Source organism: Microplitis mediator, chromosome 9, assembly GCF_029852145.1.
Source record: "Microplitis mediator isolate UGA2020A chromosome 9, iyMicMedi2.1, whole genome shotgun sequence".
NCBI classification, from domain to species: Eukaryota; Metazoa; Arthropoda; class Insecta; order Hymenoptera; family Braconidae; genus Microplitis; species Microplitis mediator.
The window spans coordinates 20,820,789-20,830,074 of record NC_079977.1 but is presented as its reverse complement, the minus strand read 5'-3'; positions in this window follow the sequence as shown (position 1 = coordinate 20,830,074).

The window sequence follows — 9,286 nt, the reverse complement described above, 5'->3', positions numbered from 1 at the left end:
TTTTTTTTGGTACAAAATATTGAGGAATTTACAAGTTTTACAGAGAAATTTTTTAAGTTACTAGATAATTGGTAAAAATTATTTTTGTCTCTAGAATTTTTTTAACAATACTAGACTTTTAAAAAAATTACTAGATATTGTTCCGAAATTATTTTTGTCCCTAGACTGATTCTTCTATGTTACTAGACCTCTTAAAACATTACTAGCATTTTCAAAAAATGACTAGATATTTTTCCAAAATTAGTTGTTGTCCCTAGACTAATTTTTTTAAGATTACAAGACTTTTAAAAAAATTACTAAACTTTTGAAAAAATCACTAGATATTTTTCAAAAATTACTGTTTGTCCCTAGATTAATGTTTTAATTCCTGGACTTTTCAAAAAATTACTTGATATTTCCCCGAAATTACTATTTGTCTCTAGACTACATTTTTTAAATTATGAGGATTCTAAAAAATAACTAGACTTTTTAAAATATTACTAGATATTTTTCTAAAATTATTGTTTGTCCCAAGATTCATTTTTTAATTCTCAGACTTTTTAAAAGTTACGAGATATTTTTACGAAATTATTTTTTGTCCCTAGGTCATTTTTTGAAAACTTACTAGAAGCTTTAGAAAATTGACCGATATTCTAATGTTACTAAATATTTTTTGTCATTAGATCAATTTTTTTTTTACTATACTTTCGGGCAAAACTTCTAAACTTAAAAAAAAATTACTAGATATTTTTCCAAAATTTCCAAAGACTAGATTTTAAATAAACTGGAATTATTCAAGTTACGGAAATTCCCTAGATGATGACGAACAATCCTCTAAATTTTGATAATTTAGTTTGTCAAAAAGATTTTGAAAACTAAACGATACTAGAGTATTGTAACGATACAAAAATTCCCTAGACAAAAATTCACTAGACCGTAAAAAATCCCTATACCTTGCGAAATTCTCTATACCTAAAAAAACTGCAAACGTCTCAAGAACAAACAAACTAGATTTTTTGTCACTAGAATGTCTTGGAAAATAATCCCCAGACTATGATAAAAAATCCCTAGATTTAAAATAATTTTCTGAGGATACAAATTTCTAGAATGAAAATTGCTCTTTAGTACAATTTATCTAATACAAAAACCCTAGATAAGTAAAAAATTCCCTATATCGTGACAGAATCCCTAAATCTTACAACAATTTTAAACGTCTATAGAATGAACAAGCTAGAGTTTTTTATCACTAGATTTTTTTAGAAAATAATCCCTAGATTATAAAAATAAATCCCTAGATTTTTGATAATTTATTCAACGATAAATTTTTCTAGGATAATAAAATCGTTATTTTATAAAACTACTAGAATTCCCTAGATTATTAAAAAATTCCTAGAATCATAAACTCACTAAATTAGCAAAAATTTTCTTGTTTGTAGGTGGCAAGAAATGAAAAACTATAATTTTTAAAAATTCAAAAATTCCCTAGATTATAAAAACATTCTTCGATAAAAGAAAATTAATATTCTGAATAAAAAAAAAGTTAATAATGACTTACACATAAAGTAGGTTAGACATTCGTAATTATAAATTAAAGATACAAAAAAAAACTCCAATACATGCAAGAGTAGATGTGTAATTTCGGTCACGCTGTGCGACTGTACATTGACCTCTTTGTTCAGCGAAAAAATTATAAAACACTATAGTCTCTATTCATCTTAATATTTATCTATTCCACTCAAAATCCTCATTTTTTTCCTCACTATAAAAAAAATAAAAAAATTCCCTCGACTGTCGGTATTACAGAGTTGACATCAAATAGATTTTAAATATCGAAAAATTTGATAAATTCATCTCTTATATATATTTTCCGAGCCTGTGTACAAAAGTACTCACAGAAAAATTTTTTAGAAAAAAAAAAAAAAAATTACCGACTGAGTAAAAAAATTTTTTTTTTGTTTTTGAAGGGAAAAAAATGTGTTTCGATTTTCTGTGAATCTCGAGCGAGTGGGGGATGGAAATTAATGGGAATAATAATGATAATAATAATAATAATTTTTGATTTTGATAATAAAAAGAGATTGAAAGTTGAGAGTCACTGGAAACATCCGGGCTGTGAGAGGGTTGGTTAGGGGGACAGTGTAGGATGGGTAGAGGGAGCGTGAGAGGGAGGAAGAGGGTGGAAACGGTAAAGTCGGGATGATGGGATGGTGGGGTAGGAGGCGCTGGAGGTGTAGGATCGGGGTTGAGGGGGTGGTTTAACCAGAGGATGGGTTAGAGGGTGAGAACAGGGTGTAAGGGCGAGGGTGAGGGTGCTTTGAGACTGGGGTAGGGGATTGAGGGTAGACTTGGTGCCAGGGTAGGTTTTGATCAATATCTCGTACCCACCCACTTTCTCTCACTATCTCTCTCTCTCTTTCTCTTTCTCTCTCTCTCGCGCTTGTTCTCTTGCTCTCCTGTACCACAGTACCTATGACTTTAACCATCAAACCACCGTAATCAATCTATGAATTTTTTATAAATTATCATTTTCTTTGTTTAGGAATTTTTGTGAAATCCATTATTAAGAATTTCTGAAGTTTATTTTCAAAATTCCCATAGGAGATAAATTTTTTTTTTAAATTTTTTTAATCAAAATTTTGAATTTTTTTAATCAAAATTTTAAATTTTTTTAGTTCACGTTTAGTCCAATTTTTAAAAGAAATTTACAAAATTTCAAATTTCCCGCCCTGACAAAAAAAATTTAATTCAAATTTCCCACCACTTTCAAATTAATCCGAAAATTCGGAAATGAAATTTTTCAAAAATTTCAAAATTTTTAATTTTTAATTTCACACTAGAAATTACGTTTTTTCTCAAATTTTCACCCAAACTTAAAACTTTTCATCCCTGAAAATTCCATTTCTTCCAAAATCAAAATTTCCCGCCCCCATTTAAAAATTTCCCTCGAAAAAAAAAATGAATTCTATATTTACCCACAAAAATCGTCATTGTCAAAAAGTCAAATCACAAAAAAGTCAATTTTTTATTTTCTATCAACTAAAACCCGTTATTTTTTTTTATCATTAAAAAAAAAAAAATAAATAAAAAATAAAAAAATAATTTCCCAGGTTCTTGTAGCCGCGTTGCTACTCAGGATTCCAGTTCTCCCTACTCTAATATTTTTATTTTTTTTATAAATTTTTTTTTATTTTATATACATATATATATAAATTTTTTTTTTCTTATATTTTTATATATCTTGCCCCTGATGCCGCGAACTGGCGAAGCTACTCGACCCATGAGCACCGCGGAACCTGTTTCTGTACTCCCACTTTAATAATTTGTTACCCCTTACTCTTCTTATTCCCTTCTACCATCTCATCATAACATATATATGTATATATATATATAAATATATACATATAGAATACACACGTACTATTGCAAGAAAACCAAAAAAAAATAAATAGAATATTTGTACACGCGTATCTATTGTTCACCGCGTGTCGCCTTTTCTTTGTATCATTTTACCTCATATATATATGTATTTTTTTTTGTATATAATAAACCTACGAAATTGCATGTATGTATATTACAATATGTATATACTCATATATGTTTGCCATTAATTTAAAAAAAAATTGAACTTTCAGCGAGTTTTGGGTATGAAATTGATTTTGGAGCGAAACTATTGGGCAGAGGTCAAAGGACATGGATACCTTTTTTGTAGAGAATTGAAAGAGCTACAAAATAGGTCTGATATACTTTTTTGATATTCGTGATATTTGCAAAGATATTTTTATTTTAAAGTACCGGTAATGGAACAGAGAACGGAGTCGGTTGGGAGATTTTGGAGTTCGGGTACTTTTTGGCGCCAAATTTTGAGTTTTGGAAAAAATGGTAGGAGACCTTTTTTGTAGAGAATTTAAAGGGCTACAAAAAAGGTCTGATACACTTCTTTGATATTCATGATATTTGAAAAGATATTTCTATTTTAAAGTAACGGTATTGGAAAAGAGATCGGAGTTGAAAAGTTGGTGGGAGATTTTGGAGTTTGGGTACTTTTCGGAGCTAAATTTTGAGTTTTTGAAAAAATGGTAGGAGACCTTTTTTGTAGAGAATTTAAAGAGCCACAAAAAAGGTCTGATAAACTTTTTCGATATTCGTGATATTTGCAAAGATACTTTTATTTTAAAGTCACGGTATTGGAAAAGAAATCGGAGTTGAAAAGTTGGTTGACAAATTTTGGAGTTTGGGTACTTTTCGGAGCTAAATTTTGAGTTTTGGAAAAAATGGTAAGAGACCTTTTTTGTAGAGAATTTAAAGGGCTACAAAAATGATAATGGTCGATTTTTTGATATTGTAATTAGATGATGAGTTATTGATGAAAAAAGTTAAAAAAGAGAAGTTTTGTAAGTTTTTTGAAAAACAAATTCAAAAAATAAAAAAGTTCAGCTTCAATGTACGGATGGAATTTTTTTAAAGCACAAAAAAAATAGAAATTTATAAATAAATAAAAAAAAGTGCACCCTTTAAACCCCTCGCGTTTCATCCACCTACACTCTCTGCTTGGCGAACTCCCCCTCCCCTCCCCCTCGCTTGCCGACTTTTTTTTTCTTTTCGTTACTTTTATTTTTTTTTATTATTTTCTATTTTACTCTATCCGTCGTCTCTACAGTGTACTTCGACTACCATCTCCCAACATTCTCATCCTCATTCTCATTCTCATCCTTGTCCTTCTTTCTCATCACGAGCTTTTCCACACAGGACAATAATTTCACCCCGAGTGTCCAGGGTTGCCCTTGGCAACAAGTTTTACCGAGCTGTAAAAAATGCTTGTGTCGATTGTAATAAAATTGTCATAAGTATATTTTTAACCTTACGATCTTTAAAAAAATTAAAAAATTAAAATAATCATTTCAAAATTAATGAAAAATTTTTTTTGATAATTAGAAATTTTTATAATCAGCGGAGAAAAGGGAGGAGTAATTTGAAAAAAAAAAAAAAAAAAAAAAATAACAGGCCCAACTTACTCGGGTACTCATCAAATTAATAAAACTCGAATAATTGAATTCGAAAAAAAAAATAGTTTAGTTAAATTATCGAAATTGTATGAATCGATCTATCGAATGTGATAATAATCGATTGGTTAATTTTATGAGTCGAAAAGTCGATATATCGAAATCATACATCGATACATTGAATTTCAAGATCAATACATCGAAATTTAGATTTTGGATATCGAAGCATCGATATATCGATACATCGCTACATAAATTCAATGTATCAAAATAGAACATCGATACATTGAACCTACAATTCGATAAATCGAAACCTAAACTCGATACATCAAAATCTACAGTCAATATATCGAAACTTACATTCAATAGATCGAAGTCAAACATCGATGTATCAAACCTTAGAATCGATGTATCGAACCTAAAATTTGATACTACGAAACTTAAATTTTGTACATCAAAATCAAGCATCGATATATCAGAACAAAACATCGATCGATCGAAACGGGATCCGATTTATCGAAATAAGAGATTAATATATCGAGGGGTACATCGACATATCGAAATGAAACATGAATAAATCGTTATTTGAATCGATATATCGAACCTAAATTTCGATACATTGTATTCAATTGATCGAAGTCATCAATGTATCGAAATTTAGAATTGATATATCGAACCACAAATTCGAGATATCAAACCCGAACTTCGATACTCCTTAACGTCAATTTTATACATCAAAACATTATATCGATATATCGAACTCAAAATTCGATACAGTGAAACTTAAATTCGATACATCGAACTCCAAATTCGATACATTGAAACTCAAATTCGATATATCGAAATCAAAATTCGATATATCGAAACATTATATCGATATATTGAACTTAAAATTCAATAGATCGAAACTCCAATTCGATATGTTGAAACAGTATATCGATATATCGAAGTTATAAATTGAATATATCGAAACTCCAATTCGATATATCGAAACAGTACATCGATATATCGATATATAGGAACAGTATATCGATATATCGAAACTCTAATTCGATATATCGAACCAGTACATCGATATATCGAACTCAGAATCCAATACATCGAAACAGTATATCGATATATCGAACTTAAAATTCAATACATCAAAACTCCAATTTGATATATCGAAACAATATATCGATACATTGAACTGAAAATTCAACATATCGAAACAGGATTTCGATACATCGAACTTGAAATTTAATACCTCGAAACTCTAAATTGAATATATCGAACTCAACTATGAAATTGAATGAAAAAAATCGAGCTTGACCTCTCTACTTCGCGTTCGAGGCGTGTAAAGCAAAAAAAAAACCGACAAAACGATTGAAACTGTTAAAATCAAAAGATTTATAAGATTAATGTAAGATCTTACATTATTTCAACTGAAAAGTGATGGAATCGTTTACGCAAACGTCCAAACAGCTTCCACAGGTGGTCGGATGGTGGAGTAGTGACCTCGATCCCTCATTCTCTCTCACTTCCTCCCTCTTACTCACTCTCCCACGGCCTCTTTCTCTCTCCCACTATTTTTCTCTCTCACTTAAACTCACTACTTTACCCTACTACCACTTCTACTCGCGCTCTATCCAACTCTCTCCCAATTGCTCTAACTCACTCACTCGGTCGCTTACTCCCTCATTCACTCACTTGTTTAACTCGCATGCTCTTAAACTCTCGTCGACTTGACCGCCTACCTCAAGAGTTACAAATTGTTCAATGTCAAGCAAACATGTTAATTAACGTAATTAATTTAACTATTTTATCATTTTGCCGGTAAAACAGTTTTCATATTTTTAGTTATCGTAATAATAAAAATAATTAGAAAAAAAAAATAATTTCATTAATTAGAAAAAAAAATTAAAAATAAATACAAAAAGTTAATTAAGATAGAGGTTAAATAGCGACATTTTACTTGTTGCTTGCTCTCGACTAATTGCCAAGTAATTGGTTATCCCATACCTTATTCTCTACCTCATTCCTTTACTTTTATCATCTCAGTCTTTTGATACTTTTTTTTTAGTATAATTATATTTTATTACAATAATTGGCTGTTAATTTTTTAGGTCTTTGTAGAAAAGGAAAAAAATTTCGGCATATTTTCAATTTTTCGCGTAAGTTTCAAAATATGGGAAAAAATCCCTAGGAAGTATTCGAAAGTTACCAGAAATTTTCGAGGAAAGTAACGAGGAAATATTCTAGGGGTAAAGTTCTAGAGAGTGTTGAAAAATGACTAGAAATCCCCGAGGAAATTTACGCGATAATTTTTCAAAATGGAACTGGAAAATGATAAGAATTATTAGGAATTTCCTAGAAAATTCACTAGAAATCTCCGCAAATTTTCACTACGAAATGATGAAATATTCCTAAAAATTTCCTAGAAAGATTCTATAAAATATTTCTGGAAAATTACAAACAATTACTAGAAATTCCCTAGGAAATTGATTAGAAAATTTCTTAATTGTACTAGAAAACAATAAAGAATTACTGGGAATTTCCTAGAAAATTCACCAAATATAATTCGTCAAATTTTATCTAGATGATAAAAAATTCTAGAAATTACCTAGGAATTTTAATCGAAAAATTCTAGACAATATTTCTGGGAAATGACAAAGAATTACTAGAAATTCCCTGAGAAAGTTGCTAGAAATTTTCTTATTTGTACTAGAAAATAATGAAGGATTCTGTGAATTTCCTAGAGAATTCACTAAAAATAATTCGTCAATTTTTTTCGACATGGTAGAAAATTTCGAGAAATTCGGTAGGAAATTTACTCGGAAAAATCTAGAAAATATTTCTGGAAAATGAAAAAAAATTCCCTGAGAAAGTTACTAGAAAATTTCTTATTTGTACTAGAAAATAATGAAGAATTCTGTGAATTTCCTAGAAAATTCACTAAAAATAATTCGTCAATTTTTTTCGACATGGTAGAAAATTTCGAGAAATTCCGTAGGAAATTTACTCGGAAAATTCTAGAAAATATTTCTGGAAAATGACAAAAAATTCCCTGAGAAAGTTACTAGAAAATTTCTCATTTGTACTAGAAAATAATGAAGAATTCTGTTAATTTCCTAGAAAATTCACTAAAAATAATTCGTCAATTTTTTTCGACATGACAGAAAATTTCGATAAATTCCGTAGGAAATTTACTCGGAAAATTCTAGAAAATATTTCTCGAAAATGAAAAAAAATTCCCTGAGAAAGTTACTAAAAAGTTTTTCATTTGTACTAGAAAATAATGAAGAGTTACTGAAAATTTCCTAGAAAATTCACTAGAATTAATTCTTCATATTTTTTCTAGATAGAAAATTTCTAGAAACTACCTGGAGAATTTACCCCAGGAATTCTATAAAATAAAGAAATTCCCGAAGTCAATCTGGTGAATGATAGAATATTTCTAGGAAAAAATTTCCTACATAACGAATTACAAAAATTTACTAAAAAAATCATAATATTATAATTTATAAGTTGAACTTCTCTAGAAAATTTTCTAGAAATATTCGCAGGATGAAAAATCACTAGAAAATTTATAGACAAACTTTATTAAGAAAAATAACTCGATAAAGTTTTGTCCATAAATTTTCACTAATGACAAAAAATCCCTGAATTTTTCTAGGAAATATTTTTTTTCAAATTCCCTAGATTTTTGCTGTAAAGAATTACTGATGCACGAAAAAAATTATTTAAAATATAAATTCCAACAATTTTTACCAAACGATCAACTAAAAAATTTCATTAAAAAAAATAAAAAAAAAGTTTCCAAAACCAGTCACTAGAAAAAAACACTAGAAATTCCCTGGTTCGAAAATCAGCTTTAAAAATTTCATTAGAAACAAAATTAAAAATCACTAGAAATTTTGGCGAAAAAAATTACTAGATTAATTTTTTTTAATCCACGGAAAAAAAGTTCCTAGATGTCTCGACAACTGTCGGAAGCATTAAGCTCAGCTTTAAAGATTTGAATTTAAATTTCCCGCGAATATTCAAATGAACTTTGCCGCGTAAATTTAAAAATACTAGCCGTCGATAAGTTAAGAAAAAAATTTCCATGGATAAATTATCAGTTGAGTAATTAGAGCACTCGTGTAGCTCAGGTAGGACATTTTTTATAATAATAATAATAATGATAATAATAATAATAATAATAATAACAATAATAATAATAATAGAATATTAAAAAAATATCAATAAAGTCACCAGAGTCCAGTCGCTCAGACATTCATTCAAGTGTAGGAATAATTTAAAAAAAAAATAATAAATGACTAGAC